General features: G+C 54.3%; 1 pseudogene; it reads right to left on the bottom strand.

Moving 5' to 3' along the window:
- The window catches only part of LOC141101382 (glycosylphosphatidylinositol anchor attachment 1 protein-like), a 35,471-nt pseudogene extending 14,303 nt beyond the window's left edge, over positions 1-21,168 (bottom strand).
- Between the last annotated feature and the right edge of the window lie 1,456 nt (positions 21,169-22,624).

Here is a 22,624-nt window from a genome sequence, read left to right as displayed (position 1 = left end):
ATAATGTACAGGGGGGCTGAGGGGGAGACACTATAATGTACAGGGGGGCTGAGGGGAGACACTAATGTACAGGAGGGCTGAGGGGGCGACACTAATGTACAGGGGGCTGAGGAGGAGACACAATAATGTACAGGGGGGCCGAGGGGGAGACACTATAATGTACAGGGGGGGCTGAGGGGGAGACACTATAATGTACAGGGGGCGACATCATAATGTACAGGGGACTGAAGGGGAGACACTATAATGTTCCGGGGGGCTGAGGAGGAGACACTATAATGTACAGGGGGCTGAGGAGGAGACACTATAATCTACAGGGGGCTGAGGAGGAGACACTATAATGTACAGGAGGGCTGAGGGGGAGACACTATAATGTACAGGGGGCTGAGGGGGAGACACTATAATGTACAGGAGGGCTGAGGGGGAGACACTATAATGTACAGGGGGCTGAGGGGGAGACACTATAATGTACAGGGGGCTGAGGGGGAGACACTAATGTACAGGGGGCTGAGGGGGAGACACTAATGTACAGGGGGGCTGAGGGGGAGACACTATAATGTACAGGGGGGCTGAGGGGGAGACACTATAACGTACAGGGGGGCTGAAGGGAGACACTATAACGTACAGGGGGGCTGAGGGGGAGACACTATAACGTACAGGGGGCTGAGGGGGAGACGCTAACGTACAGGGGGCTGAGGGGGAGACGCTAACGTACAGGGGGCTGAGGGGGAGACGCTAACGTACAGGGGGCTGAGGGGGAGACGCTAACGTACAGGGGGCTGAGGGGGAGACGCTAACGTACAGGGGGCTGAGGGGGAGACGCTAACGTACAGGGGGCTGAGGGGGAGACGCTAACGTACAGGGGGCTGAGGGGGAGACGCTAACGTACAGGGGGCTGAGGGGGAGACGATAACGTACAGGGGGCTGAGGGGGAGACGCTAACGTACAGGGGGCTGAGGGGGAGACGCTAACGTACAGGGGGCTGAGGGGGAGACGCTAACGTACAGGGGGCTGAGGGGGAGACGCTAACGTACAGGGGGCTGAGGGGGAGACGCTAACGTACAGGGGGCTGAGGGGGAGACGCTAACGTACAGGGGGCTGAGGGGGAGACGCTAACGTACAGGGGGCTGAGGGGGAGACGCTAACGTACAGGGGGCTGAGGGGGAGACGCTAACGTACAGGGGGCTGAGGGGGAGACGCTAACGTACAGGGGGCTGAGGGGGAGACGCTAACGTACAGGGGGCTGAGGGGGAGACACTATAATGTACAGGGGGCTGAGGGGGAGACACTATAATGTACAGGGGGCTGAGGGGGAGACACTATAATGTACAGGGGGCTGAGGGGGAGACACTATAATGTACAGGGGGCTGAGGGGGAGACACTATAATGTACAGGGGGCTGAGGGGAAGACACTATAATGTACAGGGGGCTGAGTGGAAGACACTATAATGTACAGGGGGCTGAGTGGAAGACACTATAATGTACAGGGGGCTGAGGGGGAGACACTATAATGTACAGGGGGCAGAGGGGGAGACACTATAATGTACAGGGGGGCTTAGGGGGAGACACTATAATGTACAGGGGGGCTGAGGGGAGACACTATAATATACAGGGGGGCGACACTATAATGTACAGGGGACTGAGGGGGAGACACTATAATGTACAGGGGGGCTGAGGGGGGACACACTATAATGTACAGGGGGGCTGAGGGGGGACACACTATAATGTACAGGGGGGCTGAGGGGGGAGACAATATAATGTACACGGGGCTGAGGGGAGACACTATAATGTACAGGGGGGCTGAGGAGGAGACAATATAATGTAAAGGGGGCTGAGGAGGAGAAACAAATGTACAGGGGGGCTGAGGGGGAGACACTATAATGTACAGGGGGCTGAGGGGGTGACACTATAATGTACAGGGGGCTGAGGGGGAGACACTATAATGTACAGGGGGGCTAAGGGGGAGACACTATAATGTACAGGGGGGCTAAGGGGGAGACACTATAATGTACAGGGGGGGCTGAGGGGGAGACACTATAATGTACAGGGGGGGCTGAGGGGGAGACACTATAACGTACAGGGGGCTGAGGGGAGACACTATAACGTACAGGGAGCTGAGGGGGAGACACTATAACGTACAGGGGGCTGAGGGGGAGACGCTAACGTACAGGGGGCTGAGGGGGAGACGCTAACGTACAGGGGGCTGAGGGGGAGACGCTAACGTACAGGGGGCTGAGGGGGAGACGCTAACGTACAGGGGGCTGAGGGGGAGACGCTAACGTACAGGGGGCTGAGGGGGAGACGCTAACGTACAGGGGGCTGAGGGGGAGACGCTAACGTACAGGGGGCTGAGGGGGAGACGCTAACGTACAGGGGGCTGAGGGGGAGACACTATAATGTACAGGGGGGGGCTGAGGGGGAGACACTATAATGTACAGGGGGGGGCTGAGGGGGAGACACTATAATGTACAGGGGGGGGCTGAGGGGGAGACACTATAATGTACAGGGGGGCTGAGGGGAGACACTATAATGTACAGGGGGGCTGAGGGGGAGACACTATAATGTACAGGGGGCTGAGGGGGAGACACTATAATGTACAGGGGGCTGAGGGGGAGACACTAATATACTGGGGGCTGAGGGGGAGACACTATAATGTACAGGGGGGCTGAGGGGGAGACACTAATGTACAGGGGGGCTGAGGGGGAGACACTATAATATACAGGGGGCTGAGGGGGGACACTATAATATACAGGGGGGCTGAGGGGGAGACACTAAAATGTACAGGGGGGCTGAGGGGAGACACTATAATATACAGGGGGGCGACACTATAATGTACAGGGGGGGCTGAGGGGGAGACACTATAATGTACAGGGGGCTAAGGGGGAGACACTATAATGTACAGGGGGGCTGAGGGGGAGACACTATAATGTACAGGGGGGCTGAGGGGAGACACTATAATGTACAGGGGGGGCTGAGTGGGAGACACTATAACATACAGGGGGCTGAGGGGAGACACTATAACGTACAGGGAGCTGAGGGGGAGACACTATAACGTACAGGGGGCTGAGGGGGAGACACTAACGTACAGGGGGCTGAGGGGGAGACGCTAACGTACAGGGGGCTGAGGGGGAGACGCTAACGTAAAGGGGGCTGAGGGGGATACGCTAAAGTACAGAGGGGGCTGAGGGGGAGACACTATAATGTACAGGGGGCTGAGGGGGAGACACTATAATGTACAGGGGGCTGAGGGGGAGACACAATAATGTAGAGGGGGGGCTGAGGGGGAGACACTATAATGTAGAGGGGGGGCTGAGGGGGAGACACTATAATGTACAGGGGGTTGAGGGGGAGACACTAATGTACAGGGGGCGACACTAATGTACAGGGGACTGAGGGGGCGACACTAATGTACAGGGGGGCTGAGGGGAGACACTATAATGTACAGGGGGGCTGAGGGGAGACACTATAATGTACGGGGGGGCTGAGGGGGAGACACTATAATGTAGAGGGGGCGACACTATAATGTACAGGGGGCTGAGGGGGAGACACATATACTGGGGGCTGAGGGGGAGACACTAATATACTGGGGGCTGAGGGGGAGACACTATAATGTACAGGGGGGCTGAGGGGGAGACACTATAATGTACAGGGGGGCTGAGGGGAGACACTATAATATACAGGGGGCTGAGGGGGAGACACTAAAATGTACAGGGGGGCTAAGGGGAGACACTATAATGTACAGGGGGCTGAGGAGGAGACACTATAATGTACAGGAGGGCTGAGGGGGGAGACACTATAATGTACAGGGGGCTGAGGGGAGACACTATAATGTACAGGGGACTGAGGGGGAGACACTATAATGTACAGGGGGCGGAGGGGAGACAATGTACAGGGGGCTGAGGGGGAGACACTATAATGTACAGGGGGGCTGAGGGGAGACACTATAATGTACAGGGGGCTGAGGGGAGACACTAATGTACAGGGGACTGAGGGGGAGACACTATAATGTACAGGGGGCGGAGGGGAGACAATGTACGGGAGGGCTGAGGGGGCGACACTATAATGTACAGGGGGCTGAGGGGGAGACACTATAATGTACAGGGGGGCTGAGGGGAGACACTATAATGTACAGGAGGGCTGAGGGGAGACACTAATGTACAGGGGGCTGAGGGGGAGACACTATAATGTACAGGGGGCTGAGGGGGAGACACTATAATGTACAGGGGGCTGAGGAGGAGACACTATAATGTACAGCGGGGCTGAAGGGGAGATACTATAATGTACAGGGGGGCTGAGGGGGGAGACACTATGTTGTACAGGGGGCTGAGGGGAGACACTATAATGTACAGGGGGCTGAGGGGAGACACTATAATGTACAGGAGGGCTGAGGGGAGACACTAATGTACAGGGGGCTGAGGGAGAGACACTATAATGTACAGGGGGCTGAGGGGGAGACACTATAATGTACAGGGGGCTGAGGAGGAGACACTATAATGTACAGCGGGGCTGAAGGGGAGATACTATAATGTACAGGAGGGCTGAGGGGGGAGACACTATAATGTACAGGGGGCTGAGGGGAGACACTATAATGTACAGGGGGCTGAGGGGAGACACTATAATGTACAGGAGGGCTGAGGGGAGACACTAATGTACAGGGGGCTGAGGGGGAGACACTATAATGTACAGGGGGCTGAGGGGGAGACACTATAATGTACAGGGGGCTGAGGAGGAGACACTATAATGTACAGCGGGGCTGAAGGGGAGATACTATAATGTACAGGGGGGCAGAGGGGGGAGACACTATAATGTACAGGGGGGCAGAGGGGGAGACACTAATGTACAGGGGGGCTGAGGAGGAGACACTATGATGTACAGGGGGGCTGAGGTGGAGACACTATAATGTACAGGGGGCCTGAGGAGGAGACACTATAATGTACAGGGGGCCTGAGGAGGAGACACTATAATGTACAGGGGGGCTGAGGGGGAGACATTATAATGTACAGGGGGGCTGAGGGGGAGACACTAATGTACAGGAGGGCTGAGGGGGCGACACCAATGTACAGGGGGCTGAGGGGGAGACACTAATGTACAGGGGGCTGAGGAGGAGACACTATAATGTACAGGGGGGGCTGAGGGGGAGACACTATAATGTACAGGGGGCTGAGGAGGAGACACTATAATGTACAGGAGGGCTGAGGGGGAGACACTATAATGTACAGGGGGCTGAGGGGGAGACAATATAATGTACAGGGGGGCTGAGGGGGAGACACTAATGTACAGGGGGCTGAGGGGGAGACACTATAATGTACAGGGGGCTGAGGGGAGACACTATAATGTACAGGGGGCTGAGGGGAGACACTATAATGTACAGGGGGCTGAGGGGAGACACTATAATGTACAGGGGGCTGAGGGGAGACACTATAATGTACAGGGGGCTGAGGGGAGACACTATAATGTACAGGGGGGCTGAGGGGGAGACACTATAATGTACAGGGGGGCTGAGGGGGAGACACTATAATGTACAGGGGGCTGAGGAGGAGACACTATAATGTACAGGGGGCTGAGGAGGAGACACTATAATGTACAGGGGGCTGAGGAGGAGACACTATAATGTACAGGGGGCTGAGGAGGAGACACTATAATGTAACGGGGGGGACAATATAATGTACGGGGGGGGCTGAGGGGGCGACATTATAATGTACGGGGGGGCTGAGGGGGAGACACTATAGTGTACAAGGGGGCTGAGGGGGAGACACTATAATGTATAGGGGGCTGAGGGGGAGACACTATAATGTACAGGGGGGCTGAGGGGGAGACACTATAATGTACAGGGGGGCTGAGGGGGAGACACTATAATGTACAGGGGGGCTGAGGGGGAGACACTATAATGTACAGGGGGGCTGAGGGGGAGACACTATAATGTACAGGGGGGCTGAGGGGGAGACACTATAATGTACAGGGGGGCTGAGGGGGAGACACTATAATGTACAGGGGGGCTGAGGGGGAGACACTATAATGTACAGGGGGGCTGAGGGGGAGACACAATAATGTACAGGGGGCTGAGGAGGAGACACTAATATACAGGGGGCTGAGGGGGAGACACTATAATGTACAGGGGGCTGAGGGGGAGACACTATAATGTACAGGGGGATGAGGAGGAGACACTAATGTACAGGGGGGCTGAGGGGGAGACACTATAATGTACAGGGGGCTGAGGAGGAGACACTGTAATGTACAGGGGGCTGAGGGGGAGACACTATAATGTACAGGGGGCTGAGGGGGAGACACTATAATGTACAGGGGGGCTGAGGAGGAGACACTATAATGTACAGGGGGGCTGAAGGGGAGACACTATAATGTACAGGGGGGCTGAGGTGGAGACACTATGATGTACAGGGGGGCTGAGGTGGAGACACTATAATGTACAGGGGGGCTGAGGGGGAGACACTAATGTACAGGAGGGCTGAGGGGGCGACACTAATGTACAGGGGGCTGAGGGGGAGACACTAATGTACAGGGGGCTGAGGAGGAGACACTATAATGTAAGGGGGGGCTGAGGGGGAGACACTATAAAGTACAGGGGGATGAGGGGGAGACACTATAATGTACAGGGGGGATGAGGGGGGAGACACTAATGTACAGGGGGCTGAGGGGAAGACACTATAATGTACAGGGGGGCTGAGGGGGGAGACACTAATGTACAGGGGGCTGAGGGGGGAGACACTATAATGTACAGGGGGGCTGAGGAGGAGACAATATAATGTACAGGGGGCTGAGGGGGAGACACTAATGTACAGGGGGCTGAGGGGGAGACACTATAATGTACAGGGGGGCTGAGGGGGAGACACTATAATGTACAGGGGGGCTGAGGGGAGACACTATAATGTACAGGGGGGCTGAGGGGGAGACACTATAAAGTACAGGGGGGGCTGAGGGGGAGACACTATAAGGTACAGGGGGGGCTGAGGGGGAGACACTATAACGTACAGGGGGCTGAGGGGGAGACACTATAACGTACAGGGGGCTGAGGGGGAGACACTATAACGTACAGGGGGCTGAGGGGGAGACGCTAACGTACAGGGGGCTGAGGGGGAGACGCTAACGTACAGGGGGCTGAGGGGGAGACGCTAACGTACAGGGGGCTGAGGGGGAGACGCTAACGTACAGGGGGCTGAGGGGGAGACGCTAACGTACAGGGGGCTGAGGGGGAGACGCTAACGTACAGGGGGCTGAGGGGGAGACGCTAACGTACAGGGGGCTGAGGGGGAGACGCTAACGTACAGGGGGCTGAGGGGGAGACGCTAACGTACAGGGGGCTGAGGGGGAGACGCTAACGTACAGGGGGCTGAGGGGGAGACGCTAACGTACAGGGGGCTGAGGGGGAGACGCTAACGTACAGGGGGCTGAGGGGGAGACGCTAACGTACAGGGGGCTGAGGGGGAGACGCTAACGTACAGGGGGCTGAGGGGGAGACGCTAACGTACAGGGGGCTGAGGGGGAGACGCTAACGTACAGGGGGCTGAGGGGGAGACGCTAACGTACAGGGGGCTGAGGGGGAGACGCTAACGTACAGGGGGCTGAGGGGGAGACACTATAATGTACAGGGGGCTGAGTGGAAGACACTATAATGTACAGGGGGCTGAGTGGAAGACACTATAATGTACAGGGGGCTGAGGGGGAGACACTATAATGTACAGGGGGCAGAGGGGGACACACTATAATGTACAGGGGGGCTGAGGGGGAGACACTATAATGTACAGGGGGGCTGAGGGGAGACACTATAATATACAGGGGGGCGACACTATAATGTACAGGGGACTGAGGGGGAGACACTATAATGTACAGGGTGGCTAAGGGGGAGACACTATAATGTACAGGGGGGCTGAGGGGGAGACACTATAATGTACAGGGGGCTGAGGGGGGAGACACTATAATGTACAGGGGGCTAAGGGGGAGACACTATAATGTACAGGGGGCTAAGGGGGAGACACTATAATGTACAGGGGGCTAAGGGGGAGACACTATAATGTACAGGGGGGCTGAGGGGGAGACACTATAATGTACAGGGGGGCTGAGGCGGGACACACTATAATGTACAGGGGGGCTGAGGGGGACACACTATAATGTACAGGGGGGCTGAGGGGAGACACTATAATGTACAGGGGGGATGAGGAGGAGACAATATAATGTAAAGGGGGCTGAGGAGGAGAAACAAATGTACAGGGGGGCTGAGGGGGAGACACTATAATGTACAGAGGGCTGAGGGGGTGACACTATAATGTACAGGGGGCTGAGGGGATGACACTATAATGTACAGGGGGGGCTGAGGGGGAGACACTATAATGTACAGGGGGGCTAAGGGGGAGACACTATAATGTACAGGGGGGCTGAGGGGGAGACACTATAATGTACAGGGCGGCTGAGCGGGAGACACTATAACGTACAGGGGGCTGAGGAGGAGACACTATAATGTACAGGGGGCTGAGGAGGAGACACTATAATGTACAGGGGGCTGAGGAGGAGACACTATAATGTAACGGGGGGGACAATATAATGTACGGGGGGGCTGAGGGGGCGACATTATAATGTACGGGGGGGCTGAGGGGGAGACACTATAATGTACAGGGGGGCTGAGGGGGAGACACTATAGTGTACAAGGGGGCTGAGGGGGAGACACTATAATGTATAGGGGGCTGAGGGGGAGACACTATAATGTACAGGGGGGCTGAGGGGGAGACACTATAATGTACAGGGGGGCTGAGGGGGAGACACTATAATGTACAGGGGGGCTGAGGGGGAGACACTATAATGTACAGGGGGGCTGAGGGGGAGACACTATAATGTACAGGGGGGCTGAGGGGGAGACACTATAATGTACAGGGGGGCTGAGGGGGAGACACTATAATGTACAGGGGGGCTGAGGGGGAGACACTATAATGTACAGGGGGGCTGAGGGGGAGACACTATAATGTACAAGGGGGCTGAGGGGGAGACACTATAATGTACAGGGGGGCTGAGGGGGAGACACTATAATGTACAGGGGGGCTGAGGGGGAGACACTATAATGTAGAGGGGGGCTGAGGGGGAGACACTATAATGTAGAGGGGGGCTGAGGGGGAGACACTATAATGTACAGGGGGCTGAGGGGGAGACACTAATGTACAGGGGGGCTGAGGGGGAGACACTAATGTACAGGGGGGCTGAGGGGGAGACACTAATGTACAGGGGGGCTGAGGGGGAGACGCTAACGTACAGGGGGCTGAGGGGGAGACGCTAACGTACAGGGGGCTGAGGGGGAGACACTATAATGTACAGGGGGCTGAGTGGAAGACACTATAATGTACAGGGGGCTGAGGGGGAGACACTATAATGTACAGGGGGCTGAGTGGAAGACACTATAATGTACAGGGGGCTGAGTGGAAGACACTAATGTACAGGGGGCTGAGGGGGCGACACTATAATGTACAGGGGACTGAGGGGGAGACACTATAATGTACAGGGTGGCTAAGGGGGAGACACTATAATGTACAGGGGGCTGAGGGGGAGACACTATGATGTACAGGGGGCTGAGGGGGGAGACACTATAATGTACAGGGGGCTAAGGGGGAGACACTATAATGTACAGGGGGCTAAGGGGGAGACACTATAATGTACAGGGGGGCTGAGGGGGGACACACTATAATGTACAGGGGGGCTGAGGGGGGACACACTATAATGTACAGGGGGGCTGAGGGGGACACACTATAATGTACAGGGGGGCTGAGGGGGGAGACAATATAATGTACACGGGGATGAGGAGGAGACAATATAATGTAAAGGGGGCTGAGGAGGAGAAACAAATGTACAGGGGGGCTGAGGGGGAGACACTATAATGTACAGAGGGCTGAGGGGGTGACACTATAATGTACAGGGGGCTGAGGGGGTGACACTATAATGTACAGGGGGGGCTGAGGGGGAGACACTATAATGTACAGGGGGGCTAAGGGGGAGACACTATAATGTACAGGGGGGCTGAGGGGGAGACACTATAATGTACAGGGGGGCTGAGGGGAGACACTATAATGTACAGGGGGGCTGAGGGGGAGACACTATAACGTACAGGGGGGCTGAGGGGGAGACACTATAACGTACAGGGGGCTGAGGGGAGACACTATAACGTACAGGGAGCTGAGGGGGAGACACTATAACGTACAGGGAGCTGAGGGGGAGACGCTAACGTACAGGGGGCTGAGGGGGAGATGCTAACGTACAGGGGGCTGAGGGGGAGACGCTAACGTACAGGGGGCTGAGGGGGAGACGCTAAAGTACAGGGGGCTGAGGGGGAGACACTATAATGTACAGGGGGCTGAGGGGGAGACACTATAATGTACAGGGGGCTGAGGGGGAGACACTATAATGTAGAGGGGGGGCTGAGGGGGAGACAATATAATGTAGAGGGGGGGCTGAGGGGGAGACACTATAATGTACAGGGGGGCTGAGGAGGAGACACTATAATGTACAGGGGGGCTGAAGGGGAGATACTATAATGTACAGGGGGGCAGAGGGGGGAGACACTATAATGTACAGGGGGGCAGAGGGGGAGACACTAATGTACAGGGGGGCTGAGGAGGAGACACTATAATGTACAGGGGGGCTGAGGGGGAGACACTATAATGTACAGGGGGGCTGAGGGGAGACACTAATGTACAGGAGGGCTGAGGGTGCGACACTAATGTACAGGGGGCTGAGGAGGAGACACTATAATGTACAGGGGGGGCTGAGGGGGAGACACTAATGTACAGGGGCTGAGGAGGAGACACTATAATGTACAGGGGGCTGAGGAGGAGACACTATAATGTACAGGAGGGCTGAGGGGGAGACACTATAATGTACAGGGGGCTGAGGGGAGACACTATAATGTACAGGGGGCTGAGGGGAGACACTATAATGTACAGGGGGCTGAGGGGGAGACACTAATGTACAGGAGGGCTGAGGGGAAGACACTATAATGTACAGGGGGGCTGAGGGGGAGACACTATAATGTAAGGGGGGGCTGAGGGGGAGACACTATAAAGTACAGGGGGCTGAGGGGGAGACACTATAATGTACAGGGGGGCTGAGGGGGGAGACACTAATGTACAGGGGGCTGAGGGGAAGACACTATAATGTACAGGGGGGCTGAGGGGGGAGACACTATAATGTACAGGGGCTGAGGGGGGAGACACTATAATGTACACGGGGCTGAGGGGGGAGACACTATAATGTACACGGGGCTGAGGGGAGACACTATAATGTACAGGGGGGCTGAGGAGGAGACACTAATGTACAGGGGGGCTGAGGGGGAGACACTAATGTACAGGGGGGCTGAGGGGGAGACACTATAATGTACAGGGGGGCTGAGGGGGAGACACTATAATGTACAGGGGGGCTGAGGGGGAGACACTATAATGTACAGGGGGGCTGAGGGGGAGACACTATAATGTACAGGGGGGGCTGAGGGGGAGACACTATAATGTACAGGGGGGCTGAGGGGGAGACACTATAATGTACAGGGGGGCTGAGGGGGAGACACTATAATGTACAGGGGGGCTGAGGGGGAGACACTATAATGTACAGGGGGTAGAGGGGGAGACACTATAATGTACAGGGGGCGACACTAATGTACAGGGGACTGAGGGGGAGACACTATAATGTACAGGGGGGCTGAGGGGAGATACTATAATGTACAGGGGGGCTGAGGGGGAGACACTATAATGTACAGGGGGGCTGAGGGGGAGACACTATAATGTACAGCGGGCTGAGGGGGAGACACTAATGTACAGGGGGGCTGAGGGGGAGACTATAATGTACAGGGGGGGCTGAGGGGGAGACACTAATGTACAGGGGGGCTGAGGGGGGACACTAATGTACAGGGGGGCTGAGGGGGAGACACTATAATGTACAGGGGGGCTGAGGGGGAGACACTATAATGTACAGGGGGCTGAGGGGGGACACTATAATGTACAGGGGACTGAGTGGGAGACACTATAATGTTCCGGGGGGCTGAGGGGAAACACTATAATGTACAGGGGGGGCTGAGCGGGAGACACTATAATGTACAGGGGGGCTGAGGGGAGACACTAATGTACAGGAGGGCTGAGGGGGCGACACAATGTACAGGGGGCTGAGGGGGAGACACTATAAGGTACAGGGGGGCTGAGGGGAGACACTAATGTATAGGAGGGCTGAGGGGGCGACACTATAATGTACAGGGGGCTGAGGGGGAGACACTATAATGTACAGGGGGGGCTGAGGAGGCTAGACACTATAATGTACAGGGGGGCTGAGGGGGAGACACTATAATGTACAGGGCGCTGAGGGGGAGACACTATAATGTACAGGGGGCGACATTATAATGTACAGGAGACTGAGGGGGAGACACTATAATGTTCCGGGGGGCTGAGGGGGAGACACTATAATGTTCCGGGGGGCAGAGGGGGAGACACTATAATGTACAGGAGGGCTGAGGAGGAGACACTATAATGTACAGGGGGGCTGAGGAGGAAACACTAATGTACAGGGGGGCTGAGGAGGAAACACTAATGTACAGGGGGGCTGAGGAGGAAACACTATAATGTACAGGGGGGCTGAGGGGAGACACTAATGTATAGGAGGGCTGAGGGGGCGACACTATAATGTACAGGGGGCTGAGGGGGAGACACTATAATGTACAGGGGGGGCTGAGGAGGCTAGACACTATAATGTACAGGGGGGCTGAGTGGGAGACACTATAATGTACAGGGCGCTGAGGGGGAGACACTATAATGTACAGGGGGCGACATTATAATGTACAGGAGACTGAGGGGGAGACACTATAATGTTCCGGGGGGCTGAGGGGGAGACACTATAATGTTCCGGGGGGCTGAGGGGGAGACACTGTAATGTACAGGAGGGCTGAGGAGGAGACACTATAATGTACAGGGGGGCTGAGGAGGAAACACTAATGTACAGGGGGGCTGAGGAGGAGACACTATAATGTACAGGGGGGCTGAGGGGGAGACACTATAATGTACAGGGGGCTGAGGGGGGACACTATAATGTACAGGGGACTGAGTGGGAGACACTATAATGTTCCGGGGGGCTGAGGGGAAACACTATAATGTACAGGGGGGCTGAGCGGGAGACACTATAATGTACAGGGGGGCTGAGGGGAGACACTAATGTACAGGAGGGCTGAGGGGGCGACACAATGTACAGGGGGCTGAGGGGGAGACACTAATGTACAGGGGGGCTGAGGAGGAGACACTATAAGGTACAGGGGGGCTGAGGGGAGACACTAATGTATAGGAGGGCTGAGGGGGCGACACTATAATGTACAGGGGGCTGAGGGGGAGACACTATAATGTACAGGGGGGGCTGAGGAGGCTAGACACTATAATGTACAGGGGGGCTGAGGGGGAGACACTATAATGTACAGGGCGCTGAGGGGGAGACACTATAATGTACAGGGGGCGACATTATAATGTACAGGAGACTGAGGGGGAGACACTATAATGTTCCGGGGGGCTGAGGGGGAGACACTATAATGTTCCGGGGGGCTGAGGGGGAGACACTATAATGTACAGGAGGGCTGAGGAGGAGACACTATAATGTACAGGGGGGCTGAGGAGGAAACACTAATGTACAGGGGGGCTGAGGAGGAAACACTAATGTACAGGGGGGCTGAGGAGGAAACACTATAATGTACAGGGGGGCTGAGGAGGAAACACTATAATGTACAGGGGGGCTGAGGAGGAGACAATATAATGTACAGGGGGCTGAGGAGGAGACAATATAATGTACAGGGGGCTGAGGGGAGACACTATAATGTACAGGAGGGCTGAGGGGGCGACACTAATGTACAGGGGGCTGAGGGGGCGACACTAATGTAGAGGGGGGCTGAGGAGGAGACACTATAATGTACAGGAGGGCTGAGGAGGAGACACTATAATGTACAGGGGGCTGAGGGGGAGACACTAATGTACAGGGGGGCGACACTATAATGTACAGGGGGGCTGAGGGGGGAGACACTATAATGTACAGGGGGGCTGAGGGGGGAGACACTATAATGTACAGGGGGGCTGAGGGGGGAGACACTTATGTAAAGGGGGCTGAGGGGGGAGACACTATTATGTACAGGGGGGATGAGGGGGGAGACACTATTATGTACAGTGGGGCTGAGGAAGAGACACTATGATGTACAGGGGGGCTGAGGTGGAGACACTAATGTACACGGGGGCTGAGGTGGAGACACTATAATGTACAGGGGGGCTGAGGAGGAGACACTAATGTACAGGGGGCTGAGGGGGAGACACTATAATGCACAGGGGGCTGAGGGGAGACACTAATGTACAGGGGGGCTGAGGGGGAGACACTATAATGTACAGGGGGGCTGAGGGGGAGACACTATAATGTACAGGGGGGCTGAGGGGAGACACTATAATGTACAGGGGGGCTGAGGGGAGACACTATAATGTACAGGGGGGGCTGAGGGGGAGACACTATAACGTACAGGGGGCTGAGGGGAGACGCTATAACGTACAGGGGGCTGAGGGGGAGACGCTATAACGTACAGGGGGCTGAGGGGGAGACGCTAACGTACAGGGGGCTGAGGGGGAGACGCTAACGTACAGGGGGCTGAGGGGGAGACGCTAACGTACAGGGGGCTGAGGGGGAGACGCTAACGTACAGGGGGCTGAGGGGGAGACGCTAAAGTACAGGGGGCTGAGGGGGAGACACTATAATGTACAGGGGGCTGAGTGGAAGACACTATAATGTACAGGGGGCTGAGGGGAGACATTATAATGTACAGGGGGGCTGAGGGGAGACACTATAATAAACAGGGGGCTGAGGGGGGACACTATAATGTACATGGGGCTGAGGGGGAGACACTAAAATGTACAGGGGGGCTGAGGGGAGACACTAATGTACAGGAGGGCTGAGGAGGAGACACTATAATGTACAGGGGGGCTGAGGGGAGACACTAATGTATAGGAGGGCTGAGGGGGCGACACTATAATGTACAGGGGGGCTGAGGGGAGACACTATAATGTACAGGGGGCGACATTATAATGTACAGGGGAGCTGAGGGGGAGACACTATAATGTACAGGGGGGCTGAGGGGGAGACACTATAATGTACAGGGGGGCTGAGGGGGAGACACTATAATGTACAGGGGGCTGAGGGGGAGACACTATAATGTACAGGGGGCTGAGGGGGAGACACTAATGTACAGGGGGTTGAGGGGGAGACACTAATGTACAGGGGGTTGAGGGGGAGACACTAATGTACAGGGGGCTGAGGGGGAGACACTATAATGTACAGGGGGCTGAGGAGGAGACACTAATGTACAGGGGGGCTGAGGGGGAGACACTATAATGTACAGGGGGCTGAGGGGGAGACACTATAACGTACAGGGGGCTGAGGGGGGAGACACTATAATGTAGAGGGGGGCTGAGGGGGGAGACACTATAATGTACAGGGGGGCTGAGGGGGGAGACACTATAATGTACAGGGGGCTGAGGGGGAGACACTAATGTACAGGGGGGGCTGAGGGGGAGACACTATAATGTACAGGGGGCTGAGGAGACACTAATGTACAGGGGGCTGAGGAGGAGACACTATAATTTACAGGGGGCTGAGGGGGAGACACTATAATGTACAGGGGGGCTGAGGGGGAGACACTATAGTGTACAAGGGGGCTGAGGGGGAGACACTATAATGTATAGGGGGCTGAGGGGGAGACACTATAATGTACAGGGGGGCTGAGGGGGAGACACTATAATGTACAGGGGGGCTGAGGGGGAGACACTATAATGTACAGGGGGGCTGAGGGGGAGACACTATAATGTACAGGGGGCGACACTATAATGTACAGGGGGCTGGCTGAGGAGGAGACACTAATGTACAGGGGGGCTGAGGGGGAGACACTATAATGTACAGGGGACTGAGGGGGAGACACTATAATGTACAGGGGGCGACACTATAATGTACAGGGGGCTGGCTGAGGAGGAGACACTAATGTACAGGGGGGCTGAGGGGGAGACACTATAATGTACAGGGGACTGAGGGGGAGACACTATAATGTACAGGGGACTGAGGGGGAGACACTATAATGTACAGGGGGGCTGAGGAGGAGACACTAATGTACAGGGGGGCTGAGGAGGAGACACTAATGTACAGGGGGGCTGAGAGGGAGACACTATAATGTACAGGGGGCTGAGGGGGAGACACTATAATGTACAGGGGACTGAGGGGGAGACACTATAATGTACAGGGGGCTGAGAGGGAGACACTATAATGTACAGGGGGCTGAGGGGGAGACACTATAATGTACAGGGGACTGAGGGGGAGACACTATAATGTACAGGGGACTGAGGGGGAGACACTATAATGTACAGGGGGGCTGAGGAGGAGACACTAATGTACAGGGGGGCTGAGGAGGAGACACTAATGTACAGGGGGGCTGAGGAGGAGACACTAATGTACAGGGGGGCTGAGAGGGAGACACTATAATGTACAGGGGGCTGAGGGGGAGACACTATAATGTACAGGGGGCTGAGGGGGAGACACTATAATGTACAGGGGGCTGAGGGGGAGACACTATAATGTACAGGGGGCTGAGAGGGAGACACTATAATGTACAGGGGGCTGAGAGGGAGACTCTATAATGTACAGGGGGCTGAGGGGGAGACTCTATAATGTACAGGGGGAGACACTATAATGTACAGGGGGGCTGAGGGGAGACACTATAATGTACAGGGGGCTGAGGGGGAGACTCTATAATGTACAGGGGGAGACACTATAATGTACAGGGGGGCTGAGGGGAGACACTATAATGTACAGGGGGGCTGAGGGGAGACACTATAATGTACAGGGGGCTGAGGGGGAGACACTATAATGTACAGGGGGCTGAGGGGGAGACTCTATAATGTACAGGGGGAGACACTATAATGTACAGGGGGGCTGAGGGGGAGACACTATAATGTACAGGGGGGCTGAGGGGGAGACACTATAATGTACAGGGGGGCTGAGGGGAGACACTATAATGTACAGGGGGCTGAGGGGGAGACACTATAATGTACAGGGGGCTGAGGGGGAGACACTATAATGTACAGGGGGGCTGAGGGGGAGACACTATAATGTACAGGGGGGCTGAGGGGGAGACACTATAATGTACAGGGGGGCTGAGGGGGAGACACTATAATGTACAGGGGGGCTGAGGGGAGACACTATAATGTACAGGGGGCTGAGGGGGAGACACTATAATGTACAGGGGGGCTGAGGGGAGACACTATAATAATATACAGGTGATCGGAGCCATTACTAATGTAATTACACAGCAGTCATCACTGTCCCGGTCACCGTGTATCGTGCACCTATCATACACCGCTCCCGATGACTGTAGTGTCCGGTCATTACACAGGGGCCGAATTATCACACAGACCCCGCACCCCGTCACTCTCTCACGTTCTCCGTTTGCAGCTACTGTCACTGCAGAGTCCAGAGAGAGAGAACTCCGCATCATAGAGACCACCTGGAAGAAAAAGACAGAGCGGCCACAAGTTGTGACCATGGAAACTGCTAGGGGGAGACAGCGACACCTACCGACAGAAAGAGGAACTGCACCAATAGTCTCTACCTATAGAAGGAGCTACCGCCAGTGAGTGTGTGACCCCATAATAACAGCGATATCCACAATGCTCCCAATAATAACAGCGATATCCACAGCGCCCCCATAATAACAGCGATATCCACACCGCCCCCATAATAACAGCGATATCCACACCGCCCCCATAATAACAGCGATATCCACACCGCCCCCATAATAACAGCGATATCCACACCGCCCCCATAATAACAGCGATATCCACACCGCCCCCATAATAACAGCGATATCCACAGCGCTCCCATAATAACAGCGATATCCACAGTGTCCCCATAATAACAGCGATATCCACAGCGCCCCCATAATAACAGCGATATCCACACCGCCCCCATAATAACAGCGATATCCACACCGCCCCCATAATAACAGCGATATCCACACCGCCCCCATAATAACAGCGATATCCACAGCGCTCCCATAATAACAGCGATATCCACAGCGCTCCCATAATAACAGCGATATCCACACCGCCCCCATAATAACAGCGATATCCACACCGCCCCCATAATAACAGCGATATCCACAGCGCCCCCATAATAACAGCGATATCCACAGCGCTCCCATAATAACAGCGATATCCACACCGCCCCCATAATAACAGCGATATCCACAGCGCTCCCATAATAACAGCGATATCCACAGCGCTCCCATAATAACAGCGATATCCACAGCGCCCCTATAATAACAGCGATATCCACAGCGCCCCCATAATAACAGCGATATCCACAGCGCCCCCATAATAACAGCGATATCCACACCGCCCCCATAATAACAGCGATATCCACAGCGCTCCCATAATAACAGCGATATCCACAGCGCTCCCATAATAACAGCGATATCCACAGCGCCCCTATAATAACAGCGATATCCACAGCGCCCCCATAATAACAGCGATATCCACAGCGCCCCCATAATAACAGCGATATCCACACCGCCCCCATAATAACAGCGATATCCACACCGCCCCCATAATAACAGCGATATCCACAGTGCTCCCATAATAACAGCGATATCCACAGTGCTCCCAATAATAACAGCGATATCCACAGCGCTCCCATAATAACAGCGATATCCACAGCGCTCCCATAATAACAGCGATATCCACAGCGCTCCCATAATAACAGCGATATCCACACCGCCCCTATAATAACAGCGATATCCACAGCGCCCCCATAATAACAGCGATATCCACAGCGCCCCCATAATAACAGCGATATCCACAGTGCCCCCATAATAACAGCGATATCCACAGTGCTCCCATAATAACAGCGATATCCACAGCGCCCCCATAATAACAGCGATATCCACAGCGCTCCCATAATAACAGCGATATCCACACCGCCCCTATAATAACAGCGATATCCACAGCGCCCCCATAATAACAGCGATATCCACAGCGCCCCCATAATAACAGCGATATCCACAGTGCCCCCATAATAACAGCGATATCCACAGCGCCCCCATAATAACAGCGATATCCACAGCGCCCCCATAATAACAGCGATATCCACACCGCCCCCATAATAACAGCGATATCCACAGTGCTCCCATAATAACAGCGATATCCACAGTGCTCCCAATAATAACAGCGATATCCACAGTGCTCCCAATAATAACAGCGATATCCACAGCGCTCCCATAATAACAGCGATATCCACAGCGCTCCCATAATAACAGCGATATCCACAGCGCTCCCATAATAACAGCGATATCCACACCGCCCCTATAATAACAGCGATATCCACAGCGCCCCCATAATAACAGCGATATCCACAGCGCCCCCATAATAACAGCGATATCCACAGTGCCCCCATAATAACAGCGATATCCACAGTGCTCCCATAATAACAGCGATATCCACAGTGCTCCCAATAATAACAGCGATATCCACAGTGCTCCCAATAATAACAGCGATATCCACACTGCCCCCATAATAACAGCGATATCCACAGTGCTCCCAATAATAACAGCGATATCCACACTGCCCCCATAATAACAGCGATATCCACAGTGCCCCCATAATAACAGCGATATCCACAGTGCTCCCATAATAACAGCGATATCCACAGTGCTCCCAATAATAACAGCGATATCCACACTGCCCCCATAATAACAGCGATATCCACAGTGCTCCCAATAATAACAGCGATATCCACACTGCCCCCATAATAACAGCGATATCCACAGCGCTCCCAATAATAACAGCGATATCCACAGCGCCCCCATAACAGCGATATCCACAGCGCCCCCATAATAACAGCGATATCCACAGCGCCCCCATAATAACAGCGATATCCACAGCGCCCCCATAACAGCGATATCCACAGCGCCCCCATAATAACAGCGATATCCACAGCGCCCCCAATAATAACAGCGATATCCACAGCGCCCCCAATAATAACAGCGATATCCACAGCGCTCCCAATAATAACAGCGATATCCACAGCGCCCCCATAATAACAGCGATATCCACAGCGCCCCCATAATAACAGCGATATCCACAGTGCTCCCAATAATAACAGCGATATCCACAGTGCTCCCAATAATAACAGCGATATCCACAGCGCCCCCATAATAACAGCGATATCCACAGCGCTCCCATAATAACAGCGATATCCACAGCGCCCCCATAATAACAGCGATATCCACAGCGCCCCCATAATAACAGCGATATCCACAGCGCCCCCATAATAACAGCGATATCCACAGCGCCCCCATAATAACAGCGATATCCAGTGCCCCTATAATAACAGTGATATCCACAGCGCCCCCATAATAACAGCGATATCCACAGCGCCCCCATAATAACAGCGATATCCAGTGCCCCTATAATAGCAGAACTTATTGATGTAATGGCAGCAGCCTGAAGCTCATCCTTTCTGCTCACGTGTAGTGCGCCGTGGGACGGTAGCCGTGGGTGAGGCAGTGGTCTCCACCGGTCACATTACATGAAGGCGTGGGTCCAGTTCAGTAAAGGAGACCCTCGAGTCTTTACAGAACGGTACCTCGGTTAGGGTTATAGACACGGGGTGGAGGGTACTGTCTTATGGACGTTTCGCTCACACACAGTTTCCTCCCTCTGAGTTCTACTCCATGGCCGGGGTGCAGCACAGTGTTTCGCCGTACTTCATCACAGCCCAGCTCTTCCCCATAGTCTTGATCAGCAAGTCGCTCCACTCACTCAGCAGCTCCACATCTCATTTCTTCCACTAGTGGCACCCTGGATCTAGCGCTCAAGACCCCCACCAGTCATGACATGTCATCTTATCCAAGGACCCCTTTAAGGTGGAAGGCCACTCTGTCTCTTCAGTCAGTTGTAGGTCGCGCTACTGTTTAGTCTCTTCGGCTGTAGTTCCTCCACAATAGCAGCACTGCTCACAGAATACGTTCTACTTGTACTTGAACTTGTCCCTATCTAACTATATACAGGAAGCAGTCACTTTCCCTAAGGCTAAGCCGCTCCCACTATGGGCTAGTCCCAAAGATTAACTCTAGTCTTACCCTAGTGTCACTGCCTAAACTACAGTCATTGCCTTATTGCATTTATTCTTAGTTATGCCCGCCATATAGTAGTCTCAGGGACATGAGCTAGTGTTCCTATCAGTCTGAACATTGACTCTTGTTGCAGATTGAAGTAACCCATTATAACAGCTCCTAGGGGTCATTGTGTTGATATTTTTGGAGGTCAGGGTTGCATGGTAAATGATTTGCTAATATGTTGAGTGTATAAGTCCATGTAGCTTGTTGAACTGCAAACAGTGAAGGACAAACTATGCAGATTGATTGAATACTCGAACAATGAGAGTTGACCTCATCCCACCTTCCCCGTGTCCTGTGGATGATGGTGTGGAGGGATCTGCCTCTGTTCCCAGTGAGACTCTACAGAATAACAGCTAGGCACTGTGGCTCCATCAAGACGAATACAGATTAGACATTCTACAGGAGGCCAGGTTAAGGGACCATGGACCCGGCTGGAGGAAAACAGATTTTCTCCATTGACCATCACTGAACCCATGGAGATGTTTGGAGAAGCTAGGTTGGGACCCTCCCATCACCTGGCCCCATGGAGAGCCGTTCCAAGAAGCCAAGTTGGGACAATCAGGTCACCTGGCCACTTACCTCGATGGACTGTCGACTTCCTAAGCTTCTCGTTACCTCCTTTCTGTGGGTGCCTACCAAATGCGGTGAGCCACTGGTTGGTGTAGTTGGCCCACTAATCTCTGAAGTAACAGTTGCTCTAATCCCAGCAAGTGAGTGGAAGGGTGAGACTGTAACGTGCACCATCTGGGGTATTTTGCTGACTGTTCCGTGTGTTATTTGCCTGATTTGTGGTTCAATAAATTATTACCGCACTGTGTTATCTTCACCCTGTGTTGTCCGAGTGGTCCTACCTATCTCATGTCCTCATCCCTAAAATATATCTTGTCCTCAGCTGCTCCCAATGTCCTGCACTATACAGTACATTACCTCTCACCTTTCTAAAATCTCATTCACACGATGCAGTGTTTTTCTTTGCGTTTTTTTCACCTGTGATGCTTCTTCTGTCACCGATCAATATACAGAGCGCGCAGCTGTAATCTGTGCTCTGCCGCGTGTGTGTGCAGAGAGACTGTTAGTCAGTGCCGGAGAGTGATTACAGCTGCGCTCAGTGTGTAGTGATCAGTGACTGTACACTTCTCCCCCTGTTCCGCCCCAGTGACTCGAAGTGAGTGGCCGCAGGGAGAACAGAGCCTTACTTTCTTCCCTGCAGACGCTGCAGCATCCAGACATGGTTTACATGCTTCACACCTGCAAATTAACCCTACATCTGGAGGTAAATTGCACCTCTTGGGGGGTGACAGGTTCAAATCTGCAGCACAAACGCATCAAGAAAAGGGAAACAAAAAAAATCCAGCAATAATCAGAACAGACAATGGATTTTGGTGTCAATAACTGCAGGAAAAAGGCAGCTGGAAGCTCAGC

Source organism: Dendrobates tinctorius, unplaced genomic scaffold (assembly GCF_039654945.1).
Source record: "Dendrobates tinctorius isolate UK_male_01 unplaced genomic scaffold, ASM3965494v1 ptg000116l, whole genome shotgun sequence".
NCBI classification, from domain to species: domain Eukaryota; kingdom Metazoa; phylum Chordata; class Amphibia; order Anura; family Dendrobatidae; genus Dendrobates; species Dendrobates tinctorius.
This window is presented reverse-complemented; position numbering and strand designations above follow the sequence as displayed.